Here is a 21707-nt window from a genome sequence, read left to right as displayed (position 1 = left end):
ATTGCACACAGGGAATGGGGTAAACGGTTTATGAATCTCTATCCTCAGTACACTACTTGGGATAATCCTAAGGATCCTGAACGACAACTAGTTATTGGTTACGTATCACCAGATTACTTCACACATTCAGTCTCATATTTCATAGAAGCACCTCTTGCATGCCATGATTATAGCAATTACAAGGTGGTCGTTTATTCTGCAGTTGTTAAGATGCAAAGACACATAGGTTTAGAGAAATAGTTCTGAAGAAAGGTGGGCTTTGGCAAGATATATATGGCATTGATGAGAAGAAGGCCTGCTCCAGTACAGGCTACATGGATTGGTTATCCAAATACAACTGGTTTGCCGACCATTGATTATCGATTTACAGATTCATTGGCAGATCCTTTGGAAACAAGACAGAAGCATGTGGAGGAGCTTGTAAGATTGCTAGGATGTTTCCTCTGCTACACACCATCTCCAGAAGTAGGGCCTGTTGTAGAAACACCTGCTCTTTCTAATGGATTCATCGCCTTTGGAAGCTTCAATAATCTCGCCAAGATAACACCGCGAGTTTTGCGTGTATGGGCAAAGATTATGTGTGCAATTCCTACATCACGACTTGTTGTTAAGTGTAAGCCTTTTTGTTGTGATAGTGTGAGGCAGAGATTTCTTTCAACCTTGGAGAATCTCGGATTAGAGTCTTTGCGTGTTGATCTTTTACCTCTGATTTTGCTTAACCATGATCACATGCAAGCATACTCCCTAATGGGTATCAGCTTGGATACATTTCCATATGCAGGAACGACCACCACATGTGAATTTTTGTATATGGGCGTTCCATGTGTTACCATGGCAGGGTCTGTTCATGCTCACAATGTGGGTGTAAGCCTTCTGCACCAAGTTGGTTTGACAAATTTAATTGCTCAAACTGAAGATGAGTATGTCAGCAAGGCATTGGAGTTAGCTTCTAACATTCCTTTGCTCTCATCTCTGAGGATGTGTCTTCGGGAACGGATGCTGAAGTCCAAGATTTCTGATGGACATAACTTTGTTCATGGTTTGGAATCAACATACCGAAAGCTATGGCACCGGTATTGTGAAGGGAATGTTCCTTCCCTGAGGCGATGCAACATGGAAAACCTACAAGAGGGGTCCACAACTATGTCAGGGGTTGGTGTTGAGGACATGCCTAATGATGCAAATGGTAAAGAAATTTTCATTACGCGCACCTCTCTTTTAAATGGCGTGAATCCCACTTCACTACCTATGCCCATTTTTCCAACCCTGAAACAAAGGTAAATGGAGAGTCCCAGTCAGTGAAGCAATGAGGAAACCGATGTAATTAGTGATGTTTGAATATATTCAGGTTGTGTCCTACAGGCCCTGGTTGCATTTAATTGAACAAACGTGGAAGTCACCAATTAAAACCAGGTCAGAGGAAATTTATTTCAGTCAATTTTGGTGGAGGTTCTGCTGGTTCCAAAGATGCACATTCCGAATGACTGTTGTTGTCCTTTGAGAAACGAGCACATGTTCTTTGCTATAGTTCTTATGCTGAGTAAGAGGTTGTTGGAGCTACATACCATCAAGGAATTATTGTTACCCTAAGGAACACATATTTTCTTTATGGAGTATAAGAGGCATTAACCTGCACTCCTATTGTAGTGTCTTGACTCTTGAGTATGAATCTCGTATAGATTTCATCAGTGATGCTGTAAAATACCCGAATCCATGACTGTGCCCACCTACGTAAATTAGCTCACGGGTTTAGTCTTAATGATCCTAATGCAGACTCTGAGAAATGACTATGCAAAGTATGCTCGCGAAAAAGATGACTTGGGTAGCAACAGCTGGCTCATGAATATGGCCCAAGAGCACTATTCAAACAGAGCCAAAATACTTTAAATTGGAACAAATATATACATCACAGCCGAAGACATAGGATTCGATTCCTATTTCAATACTTCAGTTAAAGATTCAAAGGGATCTGTGCTCCAGCATTTATCTTTTAATTAGCCAATTTTCAGAGGATTTTTAGAGGGACGTTGTTCTGTTTTAGAATAGATGAAAACGCTCTTTCCTATTTTTGTAATTGCAGTTGAAACAACACCTTTGTTGTTGGACCGATTCGTTTTTCCCCTAGCAGATTTTTATTTAATGTATCAAAAAATCATTTGTAAAAGAGTGAAAAAAGATAATTCTCAGCGCTGGTGGAGGAGAGAGAGAAGAGCTTTCATTGTACAGATTTTGACAGAGATTTTAATTAAAAAATTGCAGCTCTGACCCCTGAGATTCCTGTGGTATGAAATTTAACATTTGTGTCCTCTTTTGTTTCATATGTAGCCTGTTATGTGTTCATGTCATTTCATGATCGTTTCCATTTGAACAAATGAAGTGTTAAGGTAGAATTCATAATTTATATGTTCTGCCTTTAAGTTTGTTCATATTTAATGTTTTCTTATGTTTGACAAGGATTCATCTTCTATGCCCTTGTCAGCTCCTCAGCAGTCTTGCCATTCCATTTAATCTCAATTTGATGTTAAACTTTCTTGCCTACCTTGCCTCAGGGGATAATCTGTATTTTTGATTATATTTCTCTGTTCAAGACTGTTTCTTTGCCCCATGCAGCCCAGGAAAACCCCATCATTTATTAAAAACCCCTTTTATCAATTTACTAGCCTAAAATCAGTTTCTTTTAAAGTCATCTCAGCCCCTTTTGAAAACTTTTTTGTTGAGATAGACTGGAGAGAGCCCTCTCTTGTCCTCGTAGGGCTAGCTACGAGGCTAAGTGGTTTGATGTTGCCTTGGATTTTGCCTTCTTCAGCCTAAGGCCAAATTTGAGCGCTAACATATTGGCGACCATACTGGGGAGAACATTGGACTTGTTGATTGTCTTGTCCCAGTACATGAAATCAAATTGCAGATCTAATGCTGATGGTGGACAGCAGTTAGACACATATGCAGGCTGAACCATTCACCTGGTGACTCCAATTCGATCCAGACATTCCAACGCTTGTTGATCCATTCATGCAATGGTAGGGTATGTGGCAAACCCTGCCCTGTGTGAAGCTGTAGAAGAAATAAGAAATGAGTTAGCAGATACTGAATTTGATGAAGATGTTTTCAGTGCCTTGCTTCATTGGTTGAAATCTCCAAAGTTCCCTTGTTTCAAAACTAGATTTTGTGAGTTAGTTGTTGAAAGAATCGAAAAGGAGATTCAAGATTTAGATGAGCAGATCCAGTCATATGATTTCCAAGACCCTAAAAAGTTCTTGGAAATCCTTCCTCCATTGAAACAAGAAATCATAGAATTGCCTACAGATGTTTACATTGACAGTGTGCAGCTGGAGGTATGTATTGCAGAGTTGGGGCAGCCAACAGAGTCCGGCTTCCGCGATCCAATGGCAACATACATGGACACATTTTTCAGTTTGATTGATAGATCAGGCTGTCTTGTACGTGACCAGGCTCATTACGTGCATGAAGAGCTGCCAGCAATAACATCTCTGTCCTGGTGGAAGCATTCTCAAGCGGCATCATTTTCAGGTTTACTTGAATGGTTGATCTGGCATTTTAGTATTACCTGATCTATTTTTGCAGCAAAGTAGGGTAGCTTTTGTAAATAAATAAGCAGCCAAAAGGCAGCATTTTGTTCCAGTTTCATTACAGTTTAGTTTGAAGTTTGCCGAATTAGTCTTTCAATCAATTCAGTCAGTTTCCAGTTAATAAGTTGAGTCTTCAGTTGTGTTGATTTGTTGAAATAATGGACTCCATTGCCCAATGGATGGAGGCACTGTCTGCTCTCCCAAAGTTCTGCGGTTCTTGGCACCTCCAAAAAGCGGCAGCTGCCATCCCAAGTGGAGCCGATGTTAGACTCCGTCTTGTCAGTCAATGTGAGATTGATTCTTCTTCAAAACCCTGTTTTGAAGAAGAAATCATTAAATGTGTTTTTTAGAATATGTAATTTGTCAAAATGTTTCAAAATTCTTCAGCTCTTCAAACAGCAGTAGCTTCAGTAGCTCCAATCCCTGCAGAAACAGCCAAAGAAATCATCAGATGTGTCAAAATGCTTCAAAGTTTCCAATTCTTCAAATGACAGCCCTGTTTCAGCTTCAAAGGCAACTCTGTCACCGCATTATCTTCACCAGTTTCAGCAAACAGATAGCTCAATTTTCCATGGAGCTCAACTGAGGATCAACACCCGCTGACAGTTTTAAATTAGTATTAAAATTACTGTCGCAGGTATTCAATTGCACACAGGGAATGGGGTAAACGGTTTATGAATCTCTATCCTCAGTACACTACTTGGGATAATCCTAAGGATCCTGAACGACAACTAGTTATTGGTTACGTATCACCAGATTACTTCACACATTCAGTCTCATATTTCATAGAAGCACCTCTTGCATGCCATGATTATAGCAATTACAAGGTGGTCGTTTATTCTGCAGTTGTTAAGATGCAAAGACACATAGGTTTAGAGAAAGAGTTCTGAAGAAAGGTGGGCTTTGGCAAGATATATATGGAATTGATGAGAAGAAGGCCTGCTCCAGTACAGGCTACATGGATTGGTTATCCAAATACAACTGGTTTGCCGACCATTGATTATCGATTTACAGATTCATTGGCAGATCCTTTGGAAACAAGACAGAAGCATGTGGAAGAGCTTGTAAGATTGCCAGGATGTTTCCTCTGCTACACACCATCTCCAGAAGCAGGGCCTGTTGTAGAAACACCTGCTCTTTCTAATGGATTCATCACCTTTGGAAGCTTCAATAATCTCGCCAAGATAACACCGCGAGTTTTGCGTGTATGGGCAAAGATTTTGTGTGCAATTCCTACATCACGACTTGTTGTTAAGTGTAAGCCTTTTTGCTGTGATAGTGTGAGGCAGAGATTTCTTTCAACCTTGGAGAATCTCGGATTAGAGTCTTTGCGTGTTGATCTTTTACCTCTGATTTTGCTTAACCATGATCACATGCAAGCATACTCCCTAATGGATATCATCTTGGATACATTTCCATATGCAGGAACGACCACCACATGTGAATCGTTGTATATGGGCGTTCCATGTGTTACCATGGCAGGGTCTGTTCATGCTCACAATGTGGGTGTAAGCCTTCTGCACCAAGTTGGTTTGACAAATTTAATTGCTCAAACTAAAGATGATTATGTCAGCAAGGCATTGGAGTTAGCTTCTAACATTCCTTTGCTCTCATCTTTGAGGATGTGTCTTCGGGAACGGATGCTGAAGTCCAAGATTTCTGATGGACATAACTTTGTTCATGGTTTGGAATCAACATACCGAAATCTATGGCACCGGTATTGTGAAGGGCATGTTTCTTCCCTGAGGCGATGCAACATGGAAAACCTAGAAGAGGGGTCCACAACTATGTCAGGGGTTGGTGTTGAGGACATGCCTAATGATGCAAATGGTAAAGAAATTTTCATTACGCACACCTCTCTTTTAAATGGCGTGAATCCCACTTCACTACCTATGCCCATTTTTCCAACCCTGAAACAAAGGTAAATGGAGAGTCCCAGTCAGTGAAGCAATGAGGAAACCGACGTAATTAGTGATGTTTGAATATATTCAGGTTGTGTCCTACAGGCCCTGGTTGCGTTTAATTGAACAAACGTGGAAGTCACCAATTAAAACCAGGTCAGAGGAAATTTATTTCAGTCAATTTTGGTGGAGGTTCTGCTAGTTCCAAAGATGCACATTTCGAATGACTGTTGTTGTCCTTAGAGAAATGAGCACATGTTCTTTGCTATAGTTCTTATGTTGAGTAAGAGGTTGTTGGAGCTACATACCATCAAGGAATTATTGTTACCCTAAGGAACACATATTTTCTTTATGGAGTATAAGAGGCATTAACCTGCACTCCTATTGTAGTGTCTTGACTCCTGAGTATGAATCTCGTATAGATTTCATCAGTGATGCTGTAAAATACCCGAATCCATGACTGTGCCCACCTATGTAAATTAGCTCACGAGTTTAGTCTCAATGATCTTGATGCAGACTCTGAGAAATGACTATGCAAAGTATGCTCGCAAAAAAGATGACTTGGGTAGCAACAGTTGGCTCATGAATATGGCCCAAGAGCGCTATTCAAACGGAGCCAAAATACTTTAAATTGGAACAAAGATATACATCACAGCCAAAGACATAGGATTCGATTCCTATTTCAAGACTTCAGTTAAAGATTCAAAGGGATCTGCGCTTTAGCATTTATCTTTTAATTAGCCAATTATCAGAGGATTTTTAGAGGGACGTTGTTCTATTTTAGAATAGATGAAAACGCTCTTTCCTATTTTTTTAATTGCAGTTGAAACAACACCTTTGTTGTTGGACCGATTCGTTTTTCCCCTAGCAGATTTTTATTTAATGTATCAAAAAATCATTTGTAAAAGAGTGAGAAAAGAGGATTCTGAGCGCTGGTGGAGGAGAGAGAGAAGAGCTTTCATTGTACAGATTTTGACAGAGATTTTAATTAAAAAATTGCAGCTCTGACCCCTGAGATTCCTGTGGTATGAAATTTAACATTTGTGTCCTCTTTTGTTTCATATGTAGCCTGTTATGTGTTCATGTCATTTCATGATCGTTTCCATTTGAACAAATGAAGTGTTAAGGTAGAATTCATAATTTATATGCTTTGCCTTTAAGTTTGTTCATATTTAATGTTTTCTTCTGTTTGACAAGGATTCATCTTCTATGCCCTTGTCAGCTCTTCAGCAGTCTTGCCATTCCATTTAATCTCAATTTGATGTTAAACTTTCTTGCCTACCTTGCCTCAGGGGATAATCTGTGTTTTTGATTATATTTCTTTGTTCAAGACTGTTTCTTTGCCCCATGCAGCCCAGGAAAACCCCATCATTTATTAAAAACCCCTTTTATCAATTTACTAGCCTAAAATTAGTTTCTTTTAAAGTCATCTCAGCCCCTTTTGAAAATTTTTTGCTGAGATAGACTGGAGAGAGCCCTCTCATGTCCTCGTAGGGCTAGCTACGAGGCTAAGTGGTTTGATGTTGCCTTGGATTTTGCCTTCTTCAGCCTGAGGCCAAATTTGAGCGCTAACAGTGTCAAGGTCATGTAACGACCTATATTGGTTTCCCCACTATGCCTGGGATGAAGATGTAATGTTCTTTTTTTATCATGTGTAAACTTTTGATGTATTCCCACTTGGTTGGGTGGATGAGTCAATTCTAGTATATCCCCACTTGGTTGGGAAATGGATGTATGTTTTGAGTCTTTTGGTGATAGGAAGGTCTTTTAAGATGTATAAGTCATGGTTCTTCTTGAAGAACACCTTTTTGCAGACCTTGCCTACAGTCAGGAAGAGCATGAACAGTACACTTTAGCAGTACAGAGACTCGGCATGTACTCAGGGGGAGTATGGATCTGATGGTTATGGCAGAGTTCTGTTGTCTGCTATGTGTTCTGGTGACTGTGTTATTGACAGGGTTTTAGTGTTTCAGTGATTCAGAAATTGATGATGCTAGTATTGATTGTTTTGTGCTTCAATGATATTTATGGGCCCAGTATGAAAATTTGATGAAACGTGGCCTTCAGATTATGTGTTGTGCTTCAGGAGTATCCAGTCTGAAAATGTATGAAACGTGGTACCTGGAGGAGAGAAGATTGTAGGCCAGCGCCTACGTACCAGTATCTTAGCTAGTACAAGAGCAAAGGGGGTTGGAGCTCCCTTCCAGGAGAGTCTGGAGAACGAGAGAAGGTTGTAGCCTTCTGCAGGTTGTAGCCTGCGTGCTGGTAAAGGACTGCACCAGTACATTGTATAAGAAGTTTCTTAATAAAGGAAGATAGAAACGAATTGCAGCAGGTGATTTTCGCCCACATTGGGTTTCCACCTTATATCATGGTGTTCATGTGTGTTGCTTATGTGTGTTGATCTATCTGTTTTACTGCTACTGTTGATTGTTAATATGGCTAATAATGTTCTGATACATCCATTGAAGATCACATAATTGAATCATGAGTTTAATGGTTATACGCTAGTTGCAATAGACACAGTCGCGTATATACGCGGGTATACTTAACTGAAGTAGCGTATATGATTTTGAAGTATGAAAATGAAAAAAATTTATTGATTAGATAATATTGATTCACCCCCCCTCTCAGTATTATTTCCAACAGTGATTGAGCAGGAGGATAGAGTGTGATATATTTCATTTCATCTCCGTGTGCTATGATCATGCTCCCAGATCTGCATCCAATGAAGGCATCTGTTGTGGCTAACCATGGTCTGTCAATAATTAAAGGATGACCTCCTAGATTAGTTTTTGGTTGCAAAATTAGAAATTCTACTGGATATTCCCATGAATCCAAAGAAACAATGATGTCCTCAAGTATTCATTCCAATACTACTTTAGATTTATCTGCTAGTTCTAAAATTGTAATAGTAGATCGGATATTTGAGAATTTTAAATACTTCATAGTTTCTATTGTCATGACATTTATAGCAGCTCCTAGATCAATTAATGTTTTAGAAACTGAACAATTATTGATTGAAATAGTAACCATAGGTATCCCTAGATTAATATATTTTTCAATTGTTTTTTTTGCAGACATGAGACTAGTTAGTTTTCCAATGACCTGGATTGTAGGTGGATCTCTTTTCTTTCTGCCAGTTTTCTTAATGCATAATTCTTTTATTGTTTTGTATATATTGGAATATCTTTGATAGCTTGTAACAAATGAATTTTGACATAAGAATTCTTTAACTCATCTATGATACCAAATTCAGGAAGACAAATTGAAGCTTTCTAATCAACTAACCTTTCTGGGAAAGGTGGTGTCTGATTCATAATAGTTTTTCTTTTCTGAATTTGATTCCTTAGATTAGATTTTTCCTATTGTTTTCCTTTTTCAATTTGTTCTTCTATGATTGGTGGAGAATTTTTTTGGAAAAAATTTCCTGACCTCAAGTGGATGTCTTGAATAGGAAGAATAGAATATGTAAGAAATAATGTTGTTTCTTCCACATTGTAGGCTGGTCTCTCCACTCTGTTACTCGGATTTTCTTCTAGATGAGCTGGTAATTGAGTTGATCTGGGTGGTGGTTGGTTAGAAGGTAACTGAAGCTGCTGAGGTTGAGTTAGTGCAGGCAATGATTGTCATGTGAATGGATTTGATTAAGGGGATTATTGGAATTGTTGATATGGGAAAGATTGTTGCGGATATGGTTGTTGATATGACTGATAAGATTGATATTGTTGAGGGTAAAAGTGTCGTAGTGGTTGAGCTCCATAGGCATATCCTCGCCAACTTTGTGAATATTGGTTTTGGTTTTGCTGAGGAGGTCAAACCTACCATGGCATAGGAGTATTCCATGAATTTTGATACTGAAAATTATGGGGAATTTGTTGAGAAAACTGTTGAAATGTACCTGCAAAATGTGGTTGCCAAGCTGTTCTTGGTGCCATATAATAAAATGTTTGAGGTTCTTCTAATTAACCTATTTGCAACTCTTTTAATGTTGGACAATCGTCTGTAACATGATTTTCTATATAAAGTCCACAAACATGTATATTATCCAAAAGGCATTCTCGTAAAAGATGCTTCTTCCTACACTTAAGACAAAACACTAAAAGTGTTTGTTCTTATTTTTCTTGTTTCTTATTTGCTTTTAATACATCAACTTGTGTTCCTAAGGTGCTCAAAAGAACTTTTTAAAATTTTTCTGACAAACTTCCTATTTCTGCTCTTGTCACTCCTCTTGTTGTTGATTTAGAAGCTCTAGAAGTTATATCTATTTTTCATGTTTTTTATCTGCCTCTAGAGTACTTTTGACATAATTCAGCAATTTCATCAAATGGTAAGTATGAAATATCTCTTTTACCCATTACATTGAGAATATCAAAATACTCATCTCTTATTCCTCTAAGAAAAAGTGTTCTAATGGTATCAGGATTTAGAGAGTATTGTTTGGATTTTTACAGATTGTAAAGAAATTGTTCAAAATATTCTTCCAAACTTTCATCTTCTTCTTGAGACATTCTAAAAATATCTTCTTTTGAATCTCTAGGCCTACAATAGGCTTGATATTTATTAAGAAAAAATTTCGTCTTCTTCCCAGGAAGTAATAGAGTGTTCTTGTAATCCCATAAACCATTTTAATTCAGCTTCTTTAAAAGTAGCAGGAAAAAAACGAAGCTTATGTGTATCATCAATATAACCATAAGTTCTACATAAGATATCAAATTCAAACATGAATGAATCAGGATCTTCAAAAGACATTCCATAGAAATTTGGTAAAACTAAATGTGGAATATTCTTCATTTTTACCTCTTCTCCTAGAATTGCTCTAGTATCTACAATTGGAAATCCAAAAGTAGTTTCTTCATCATTTTATATTTTTACGTCCTGTCTTTTCTTATGATCATATTCTCTTTTGACATCTTCTTCTATTTTCCTTTTTGCTTCTCTCTTCTTGCCTCTTCTTCTCTTCTTCTTTGCCATTCTTTTTGTTGTTTTTCATATTGTAACATTTTTTCTGGAGTAAGGATAATTCTTTTGCCATATCTTTTTCAATAGTTTCAAATGTTTCAATAACAACTTGAGATGCAACTTGTTTTATTTGTTCAAAGATAGGTTGATCTACTTGTTCAATAATAAGTTGATCGATTGGTTTTCTTGTCTCTCTTTGTTTTCCTATGGAAGATGTTCCTATATGTTTATTTTTTCTCTTCACTTCATAAGCTAACAAAGTGTGTCTTTCAACAAGAGTTAACCTTTGTCCTGAACATTGTTTTTTCTCTAACTCTTCCAAAGTTAGTTTTCCAACAATTGGTGTAGTTAATTCAAATGGAGTTAGTCGTGTTGCTACCAGTGGTTTAGTAATTGGGGGTCTTGTTTTATGTATCTACCTTTTTCATCTCTTTATCTAGGCATAAATGACCATAATGAAAAATCCTATTTACTTTTTATGTTTTTGTTTTGTTTTTTTAATGTTTTTATTTAAAACTTCCTATTTTGATTAACTTTGAATAAGCTTCCCCGGCAACGACGCCAAAGTTTTAAGGTCAATTTACTAATTAAACTAACATATGTGTTTTACTTGTCAATCCGGGTTTGTAGACTTGGAAACATGTCCAAAATATATTGATTTCAAGTGAAATCAAATTAGGAAGGCAAGACTATAAAGTTAAAGGAAGTTCATATTACAAAAATAATCTATGTTTTAAAAGACTAACAAGTTTCTTGTTCAATATGCAGGAAGAAAAAGAAAAGGCTCCTAACTTAGAAGATCCTGGTTGTTATTCCTCACAAATCTACTTCAATATCATTACCATTGTATCAAATAAAATTGAAATACAAGAAACAATACAAGAAATGCAAAAAGGATGATTTTAGCTATGATTCATAACTTGTTAGAAAGAAAATTTAACTTAAATTCTTGTTTGTCCTTTCATATGCAAATTTGATTTTAAACTATCACCATCCCAAAATCACACAAGAAACATCACACATTTAAATAACTGAAGCATAAATTTGAAACAATAAATATTGAAATTAAAATTATACTAATGTAATCAAAGTGTACTTAGCTCGGTATGGGGGCTCTCCAACCTTACCTTATACACCTAAGGAACTCTCATCTACAACTAAGTTATGAAAATATCCACACCATGAACAACAACTTAGAACAGTAGAAAGTATTTTTCAAATTATCAAAAGTTCTCTAATAGCCTGAATACATATTACATACATGAATGGTTCATAAACTCAGTTTAAATAAGAAAGTTATCAACAAACTTAACTACAATAGCTCTAACAGCCTTTATCTATCCTAATCAAACTTAACAGTGTTTATCTATCCTAATCCATCCATCTAGGTTGAACTCATTAAGTCTGGTTCACAAAATTAGGCAAAATCCCAAAAAATAATATTTTGCCCCTTTTTAATAGGGATTTCTGAATTACAGGTCAAGTTTGACAAGCGTTGGCGGGGCTTGTGTTTGCTCAATTTGACCGAACCAATAGGTGTTCATCCATTCGTGGTTCCCAAGATTTCCAAATATGCATTCATTTCTCGCTCAGGTGTCCTGCAAATATGACTTTGACGGAGTTATTACAGGGTTTTTTAGTGCAGTCCAATTTTACTCTTAAAACCCAATTTTTACAAAAATCTTTAAAAATTGAAAAACTTAATTTAATTACTTGAATATGCAAAATAAGAGTGAAATGAAGCATATGTAAGTGAAATATGACGGAATATGGTGGTAAATGGATGGGTTTAAGATAGACAAAAATGACCAAAATTGAGGACCAACACTATGCGCTACTTTGCGTGGGCCCTGCTTGAGCCCTTCCTGGCTCTGTGTAACCCTCTTTAGCCTTTGCGATGTCTTCTCTATGTGTGTCTTTGCCTCTCTGCTGAGTATTTTTGGCTCCGGAGATCCTCTAGCCAAAAATCTCTTTGCCCCTCTCCGCGTGATCACTATGAAATCATTGCATTGCCTCTAGCTTCAGTAATTCGATCTGACTGATCAACTCTCTGTGTGTTTTTCAAATGACCCTCAAGTCTCCTTAAATAATCTTCTCGTTGACATTCAACGACCTAGATTAGAAGCTAATTAATGGCTAAGATCATTTATGCTTGATCCTCGTCTTTTTCTAGAAGTTACACCAACAATTAGATTAATACCCATTAATTATTTTAATTTCTTAAGTTTAGACTTAGGGACCCATTTAAAATAATTAATTATTTAATAATAGGTTCTTTGGAATACATGTGCCCAAGCCTCTACGAAATTTGAGATTTAGAGCACCTCTGATGCTACCAGAAATCAACACTCCCTCTTAACGAGTAATGTGCTCTAGTAATGCCTCCCACTGAAGCATCACCCTGACTTCATAACATTGTCCTATGTGCCACTGATGTCTGATACGTTTTCCACCAACTATTTCACTGTTGTTGCACCTGTACCGCTGACACTACCATTGTCAACACTGCATCTGTACTACAACTCCTTCTGAATTTCTACATTCGTGTTGCTGCTAGCACTACCACTGTTAATTACCCCTGCACTGCAAATTGTTGCTGCTACTACATCAACAACAACAAAAAAATCCCAAATTATTGAACAAGTGTTCAGCACAGATGCATCTCAATGTTGAAGATCTGATGGTTTCTAATCCTACGCTATCCCTCTGAAGCCACTGTGTTGCTGCTACTACTACACTGTGCCTCCCTGCACTGTTGCAACTCTGCACTGGACTGCTCAGACTTGGGATTCTAGCCACTGCATCTATCGCTCCAACACTCCGTGGAACCATCTGACACTTATTTCATCTTACTACTACTGATCTAGGCTCCCGTAGCAAAGAATTGATTTGAGAGGTGGGCTCCTCAAGGATCTTGCTCATCCGTAGCTCTTTCGAACTACAGCTCTGAATCAACTCACCTTCCTCCTAGAGGTATCTTGGCTTTCATGGCGAACTCCTCGATCTTCGGGGGTGCAGCCTTCGGATCATGATTCTCATATTTGTCTTTCTTCCTGAGAGGACACTGTGTTGCGTAGTGACCCAGCTCACCACACCTTAAGAATTCGATATTCGAGACATCCTTATTTCGCCTCCGCTATTCTTACTGTCCTTTGGATGCAAGAGTTGCATTCTCTTCTTCCTCCTTGGGCTTCGACTCACTATTGTTACTTTTGTCAAGTTTACACTTGACTAGATCTCTCCTCAACTCTTCTTACTTAAGAGTTGCCCACATCTCATCCCAATTTGGCAAAGTCACCTTGCCCAAGATACTCTCGACAAAGACTTGTCACTCCTCTGAGACAAAATTGAGGGCTAGTCTAAAAAATTCGGACCCTTGAGGTGTAGACCCCACAGCGGCTAACTCATCACGAGTCTGCTAAAGCTTCGTGAAAAACGGATCTATGCGCTTCCCCTTTTGCATTTGCACATATCTCAGTTTCTGTTGTAAGTACATTTTCTGTTGCTTGGAAGATCCTTGATACAGCGTTGCCAAGGCATCTCACATCTCCTTAGCAGTCTCTCTACCAACAACATGACAAACCATGTAATCCTTTAGTCCATCCAAGATCATCCTCTTAGACTTTGCCATTACTATTTGGTACTTCTTCAGCGAATTTGGATCTGCGGGTACAACCACCACACTGTCGACATAGGTCTTGAGAGAATTCTCAACTAGAAGGATTGTCATCCTTGCCTTCCAGATGACATAGTTGGATGCCCCATCCAACCTGTCCTGATCTCTCAGCCCATTGGTTACCATGTCTGCCATGAAAATGTTAAATTGTTCCTCTTTGCTTCTTACTGTTGTTGCTCATCCAATAAGAAAATGGACTCCTTGATGGGAAGTCTACAGAGGAAAAATTCTCTTACTGTGCTTCTTCTCTCTTCTCTCTGACATCTTTTATGCCTAGTAACTTCCTGCAAAAAAACTGTGTCCCACCATCTTTTCCTCACGTTGAGGCTCGGTGCTGCTCCTTCTGCCACGACAAGATTTCAATTTGGAATCCATTCCTCTCTGTCGATTCACTCAGAGAGGCTTTCCTCAAAAATTCAGCGCTCCTAGCTTAGACTGCACAAACCCTTTGCAGATTCGAACTGCTGCCTTCTGCAGCGTATTCGATCCCCTTCTCTACTCAGTGTTGGGTTTTTTGGAACTTTTCTTCTTGCTTCACCTGCACTCCTCTAATACCATGTGAAAATTCCTTAAACTGGAATCCTTACTGCAGCAACTGGTGATATTTCTCCTACTTGTTAGATTTACATGAACAAGTTATTTGTAGTGTCTTACGGAAAACATCAAAATACATACACTGTAGCCTACACCATTTAAAATAATATGTTGAAACAAGAAACTGAACAATAGAGAAAGATACAACACAAATGACAGTTGTTTTTGGACAAATGTCCCCGAAAACCCAATGCGGAAAAATCGGTGCAACAGATCTGAGGGTTTTTATTATTAAGCAGAAGTTATTTTTGAATACAGCGTTTCGATATCTCGCTGGCAATCTAGTACAGAGAATATCACTCGAGATAAGAAATTAGTAAGATTACCTCACTGTACACTACAAGTCTTAGCTAATTCGGCAGTTGAACCAACGAGTTTCCGACTACTTCTGCGTTGCCCCTGCGTGAGCCTACATCAACCTCTAAGGCACCATGTCACCTCTGTTGGGAATCGATTTTCTCTTAGGAGCTGATTCCAACCCTCCCGGCTCAGAAACGTTAGCCTCCTCAACAAATTTGGACTTCTGCGTGAAGGCTTTGCGCTGCTTTGCGTGGGCCTTCTTGGCTCTACGTCACCCTCTCTCACCTCCGTGTTACCTTTTTTTTGTGTCTCTTTACCTCTCTATTGAGTATTCTTAGCTTCGGATAAGATCCTCCAATCAAAACTCTCTCTGCCCCTGTCGCATGATCATTATAAAATCATTGCGCTGCCTCTAGCTTCAGCGATTCGATCTCACTGATCAACTCTCTGTGTGTCTTCCAAATGACCCTCAAGTCTCCTTAAATAATCTTCTCGTTGACATTCAATGGCCCAGATTAGAAGTTAATCAATGGCTAAGATCATTTCTGCTTGATCCTCTTCTTCTTCAAGAAGTTACACCCACAGTTAAATTTAAAACCCATTAATTATTTTAATTTCTTAAATTTAAACCTAGAAACCAATTAAAAATAATTAACTATTTTAATTAAACTGTCTCTGGTTCTTTGGAATAGATATGCCCAAGCATCCTTACAGAATTTGAGACTTAGAACACATCTATTGCTACTAAAAATTAACAAAATCACCATCTCAACTACTCAAACCAAAAACCATTGACCCAATAACTTTCCCCTTATTAAACTGAGTAACCAAGTATGCTCCAAAAACGTGTATTTAACAGAGGAGAAGTGAGTTACATGCAACAACTGCTTCCTCAAATCTTTATTCACTTTTTTTTAATGTTTTTTATTAATTACTTATTTCCTCGTATATTTATTGTTTTATTTTTAAAACAAATAATAGCTCATATGAATTCTCAATATCTTTCTTGATATTGAATATGAATTCTGACGCTGCATATGAGTTTTGTCATGCAATTGGGCTCTTTCTCTTCTCAAACATTGTAATTGGAATACAGTGCTATTGTAAAGAATGAAAACACCATTTGAATTGTTGTGGGGAACATCTGGAAAACTCTTAATTTGGTATTTCCACCGTAATTCTCTCATGTTTGGACGGCCGCTCAATAGAACGCGAAGTATAACAAGGAAATCCGTCAGCCAGATATAGCGACGACTGAAACGGCGCTTCACCTTCTCTATCGAAACCATCATGAAAATGCTTTACATATGAAGAGATTTCTAAATCCACCAACAAGTTTCGTCCAGGTATAGGCTGACCTACCGATTTTGCTTCCATGATTAGAATCAAAACATTTTCAATAAATGTTTTTACATAAAGTAACATTACAGTATTAGACAAATGTTGCTTGTGTCAGCTTCATTGTTCTGAATCTGTTTGCATGGAAGACAACATTGTTGGCAGAGTTGGTTTTGTAAAGGCTTGCAGAGGAGAGCTCCAAGCTGGGAAAATAATAGCAGTGAAGAGATTGGCTGGTGGAAATACAGATTAGCAAAGGGAAAAAGAATTTCCCATGGAATTGGGTGTAATTGGCCATGTCTGCCATCCAATACAGACTCATTAATTAGTTGCGGCATTGACAATGGTCTCCAGCTCATCTTTGACTTCTCACCATATGGTAGCTTGGCTTCTGTTTTACACGGTAAGCTACAATTATTGTAAAATTATCCCATCTAAGGCTTGGTTTTGAGCCTTTTCAATTTGAAAAACTGTAAAATGGTATGAAATGAAATACCAAGCAAACAGAACACCAAAGAAAAATAGTACAGAGAAGTTCTGTATTTAGGTTGAAGACAATGGCTTAGAACAGTCCTGAAGCATTAACAAACTGGGATAAATTACGGAATAATATTTATCAACATGGTCAATAGGTGCTTAACGGGGTTGGTGAAAGAGGGGTGGTGTTATCACCCCTACTAAGGTCCAAGTCGTCCAGTCACATGCTTGTGCTCATACTTGTGTGTCCGTACTTGTAAAAATGGGTGGGGCCAAGTGCAAATTTTGAAAATGGAATAGATATCCCCCACTGATGGCTTCTTAGCCAAAAGGGACTTCCCTAGCATTGAAAAACATTTCTGACGTAGTATTAAATCTATAATAGAGCAGTTGCTGCTTGCTTGTGTTGACCGGAAGCTTTTAGTTTTTTTTTCAATGAATGTCAAGTAATGTTTTTTAGAAATTAAAGTGTGGTCTTTGCAAAAATCCATACTTGATGGTTTTGATCTGAGCTAGCAAGGTTCATTCTCAGATGTAATTTCATTCTTATTAGGCATCCATGTTCTCACTGTGTCTTGGGAAGTTTGCAGCGACCTGTTGCAAGTTTCTAATAATCTTCATCTATTCGGTTGACAATTACTTGGGGGTACTCTTCAAAGTACCATCCCCAAGAGGATTTGAAAAATGGCAAAAACATCGTAGGAGGATGGTGATACAAGGCTACAAGTCCATTAGTCCACCATTGCTTGGCCTAAGGACAGTGCAGGCCCTACCCATATGGGTGAGTGCAGGCCCTACCCATATGGGTGTCTGTTCATCTGTCATTAATGGAATACTAGGTGTTTCTGCATATATGACAGATATGTTTATCCAATCTTGTTGTGGTATGACCCTATTAGGTCGTCTCTTTTTCTCTATAGAAACATTACTTGAAATTACTCCAAAGTTCAAACTACAGCCTTTCCAAAGAGCATAAACTTCAAATCTCACAGGTTGCATAGGGGGATATTCTTCCATTTTGGGGGGCAATTTCTTCCAAAATATCTATTATTGGATGTACTTTCCCTCTTTAGTGGCAGTTTGGACAATTGTTCCTCTTGATAACCTTTCTGAATTTGCTCCAGTTTCTAGCAACGAGCAATTTCTTTAATGAGGTTGTCAATAGCTCAGATCTTATGTGCTACATACTAATTGAAGAGTGCAACAATAATATTGACAAGGACATGGATAAGAATAATTTGGAAAAGAACAAATTAAAGTTTTTGACAATTGCGATGAGGGCTGAGACAGAGTAAGAGGTTCGACAAGATGCGACATTCTATTGAAAAAGAATGTTCTGCCTTGACTGGTATAGGCATCAAGCAACAGAAGATGCCATTTGAAGAATGGGGCCTTCACTTTCTATCTAGCTGGAATATTAAATCAAATAAATGTGAGAAGGAATAATTCTAACTCAAAGTTTTGATTAGGCACAAATACTCAGCTGCTGGAATGACCAATCAGATACAAGGTGGCAGTGGGAACAGCAAGAGGCACAAATACTCAGCTGCTGGAATGACCAATCAGATACAAGGTGGCAGTGGGAACAGCAAGAGGGCTGCATTATCTCCACAAATGCTGCAAACGGCAAATCATCCACAGGGATATCAAAGCCTTAAATGTTCTGCTTGGCCCAGACTTTCAGCCACAGGTAAGCAATTTAACCCTTTAAAATATTGATAATGTGCTACTCTCAGGAGCTCTAAAACATTAGCAAGGGTCTAGCTTTTCCCTCAGTTTTAAACTTCATTGCTACTGGGATTCAGGATATTCTGTTTCTTATATTGTATCTTGTATTTTATAGAGTGATTGCATTCATCTTTAATAAGCTAAACGGAAACATTCCTAAACACACAACACACCAAGTGCTGCATTTTTGCCAAATCGTTTTGAATGGTGATATCTACTTTCTAGCCTCATAAATATTCTGATTTGCCTATCACATATTTCAGACTTTGCATTGGCAAAGTGGCTTCCAAGGCAATGGAGTCATCACTCTATAGCAACCATTGAAGGAACTTTTGGGTAAACATTTTCATCATCTTCTTCATTTTATTCTCTTGCCATCTATAGTTATACCGAATAGGTAATATAGCTGATTATTTGCAAGCTCATCATCCTTGAAACATCTTGAGCAGGTATTTGGCACCTGAGTATTTTCTACATGGAATTGTTGATGAGAAAACAGATGTTGATGCCTTTGGAGTGCTCTTGTTGGAGATCATTTCTGGTAGGATGCCTTCTGATGTCACTGAGCAGAACTTCCTACTCTGAGTAAACATAAACTATAACCAACAAAAACTGATGGTTCTAGGATAATGTAAACCAAAGTAATTCTGGATCCTAAAATGATCCAACCCAATCTAAGATGCAACATCATAACTGATTTGCCATGCCCATCTGGGAGACTTGTGTTCAAAATGAAAAAAAACAGAATCAAAGTTTCTGAGGCCCACATTTTATATTTCTCGATCTAACCATTTCAAATATTCTGTGGTTCTTTTATGTCCAATACCTTCCACCTTGTTGAAATAACTGAAGAGTGGAGTGAAAGATTCTAATATATAATAAAGGAATCACATCAGTTCTGTATGACATGTTGGCAAATTGCCTACATATTTATACTAAATTTTTTGCTGAGAATGCAGTCTCTGCTTTCAGCTTTTGCTTTTATTAGTCCTTTCATCCATTGCAATATTGCATGTGCATATCTTGAAAATACAAAATAGCCATTAAGGACCTTACATAGCAAATGTGATCAGATATATTTTGTGCAGGCCAAACCCCTGTTGGAGTCTGGAACCATTACAGAATTAGCAGATCCTCGACTGGGTGGTCAATATGATTTTCACCAAATGTAGAGAATGGTTCTCACAGCTTCTCTATGCGTACAGCAGTCTGCAACCTGGCCATCCATGAATGAGGTGAGCTCGTTCTTTGTTTCCTCTCTGAAACCTCCTATAGTTTATCAACTTTTCCACATACTCGAAGATAATATGAGGCCTTCAATAACCAGTACAGAGTGTTGACTATGTGTTCTGAATTTGCATTGAATAATTGTCACAGTTGCATACCTTGGAATGTTGTATTCCTTTGCTTTCAGGCTTGCATGTTGACAGATGGACTTAGCCCCAAAATAATGGAATCCTGTAGAATGCCATCATCTGAGACAGATGAAGTGGATGGCTACTTGAAATTTGATGAGTACAGCCAAAGATTCAAGTTTACTGGAGCTTCTCCCTAATACTAATTCACCTTTCCTTAAAACTAACCTGCAATAGAGACAGCCCTCAGCTGTATTGGCTATTTATTTTTGGTTTGACTGACCTCTTAATGGGAATGTGAACAGACTGATATATTTTGACAGAGACTAGCAAAATAACGATTGTTAGTATATGTTCATCATTTAACTTTTTTTCAGACCTAACTTCGTTTAAATTGGCCTATAGGAACGATTCTCCCCATCAAATTTGAATTTAATCAAACTTTGATTAAAATGTTTCAAGCCAATGCCCAAATTTATTCCATAAACCTGTTGTTTATGTGCAGCCCGGCAAAGCATAAGATGATATTCAAGTGTAACCCATCAATTATTATAACCATCTCATAGCATGTATAGACTGTTAGGAATGTTTCACTGTATGTGTAATCTGAGCCAAAACACCAGGTCTATTATGCAAACAATTAAGATTCAAAATCTATTATTCACCAGCAAATCACACTGGAGAATATGGAAATTGCATTTGTTTTAGGACCATCACAACCATAGTGTAATATCCTTAAATCTTAGAACAAATTTTTAATGCTGTAACATCCAAAATCAGGGCTTGATTAAACTAATGGTGGTTACCAGAGATTAACATCATGAATAGTATTCTGAATAGCCAGTGTATCTATGCACAATGAGTGATGGACCTTCGAAATCAATTAAGCTGTTGTCCCTTTGCCCAATAAGTGAATTAAATGACAGTACTGTAGTGGATAGCCATTAACAGTTTAAAATTTGGGAGCAATATCATAAACCAAAAATTAAATATGGTTCATTAAACAGGAATTTAACTTTGGTATCATATGGAGGCATGTTATTTGTGGTTTCAATGACCTGGAGCATCTTATTTGTGGGTTCAATGACCTGGAGCATCTTATGCATCCTTTCTCAAGTCTCTTGCTTAGAATCCCTTCCTCTAGCTTGTTGGCTATCTTGGGTTACTTAATTGCAACCTTCATTTCCTTTATAATTAGTATTACAGATTCTTATTGTTTATTATGTCCTACTCATTTTTTTTGTTGTAATAGCTTGTTGGGTTGTTACATTACAGTTTTTCAAGTTATCATAACCTACTCCTTTTTGTTGTAATAGCTTGCTATGTTGTTACAAGAAAGCCTTTATTTTCTTCATCATTCCCATTGCCAAGTCCCGTTTTGAATTATCTTGTTCAATTTTCAGTTGTAATAGTTGGCTCAAAATCTTGTTTGACCAAGGGTACCATTTCTTACCTCCTGCCTTCAAAACAATGTCTTAGTTCACTTCTATATCTATGTTTATATCTTTGAGAAATCTTGGTTGGCTGCAATCATAAATGAATTTTCATACTCAACATACTCAATAAGATATATCCACATTTATTGTTCTTCCTTCAATTACGAATATCTATGTGCTCTTGGGCAGATTGACAGAGGGCTAACTAGAAGACCGACAAGCAGCAACTGAAGGTGCCAGCAAACTCTGACATCTATTGACAGACATCCTAAATTATAGGCACACACTACGGCAAAATTAATACCAGGCCTTTCAATTAGTTCTGATTTACCTTTTTCATCTGATTTGATTTT

The 21707-nt window shown here is 37.7% G+C and overlaps 3 pseudogenes across 1 annotated transcript; all 3 read left to right on the top strand.

Moving 5' to 3' along the window:
* On the top strand, positions 1-1707 carry LOC149224469 (putative UDP-N-acetylglucosamine--peptide N-acetylglucosaminyltransferase SPINDLY pseudogene; annotated as a pseudogene). The gene is made up of 2 exons (XR_016249697.1): positions 1-1186; positions 1349-1707. The product of XR_016249697.1 is annotated as a putative UDP-N-acetylglucosamine--peptide N-acetylglucosaminyltransferase SPINDLY pseudogene (transcript).
* A 2331-nt stretch (positions 1708-4038) lies between these two features.
* On the top strand, positions 4039-5512 carry LOC149224468 (putative UDP-N-acetylglucosamine--peptide N-acetylglucosaminyltransferase SPINDLY pseudogene; annotated as a pseudogene).
* Positions 5513-16278: 10766 nt separating this feature from the next.
* Positions 16279-20195, top strand: LOC149224467 (putative receptor-like serine/threonine-protein kinase At5g57670; annotated as a pseudogene).
* Positions 20196-21707: the final 1512 nt, after the last annotated feature.

Source organism: Pinus tabuliformis, chromosome Q (genome assembly GCF_031772625.1).
Source record: "Pinus tabuliformis cultivar Carrire ecotype Pingquan chromosome Q, CPIR1, whole genome shotgun sequence".
Taxonomy (NCBI): Eukaryota; Viridiplantae; Streptophyta; class Pinopsida; order Pinales; family Pinaceae; genus Pinus; species Pinus tabuliformis.
This window is presented reverse-complemented; position numbering and strand designations above follow the sequence as displayed.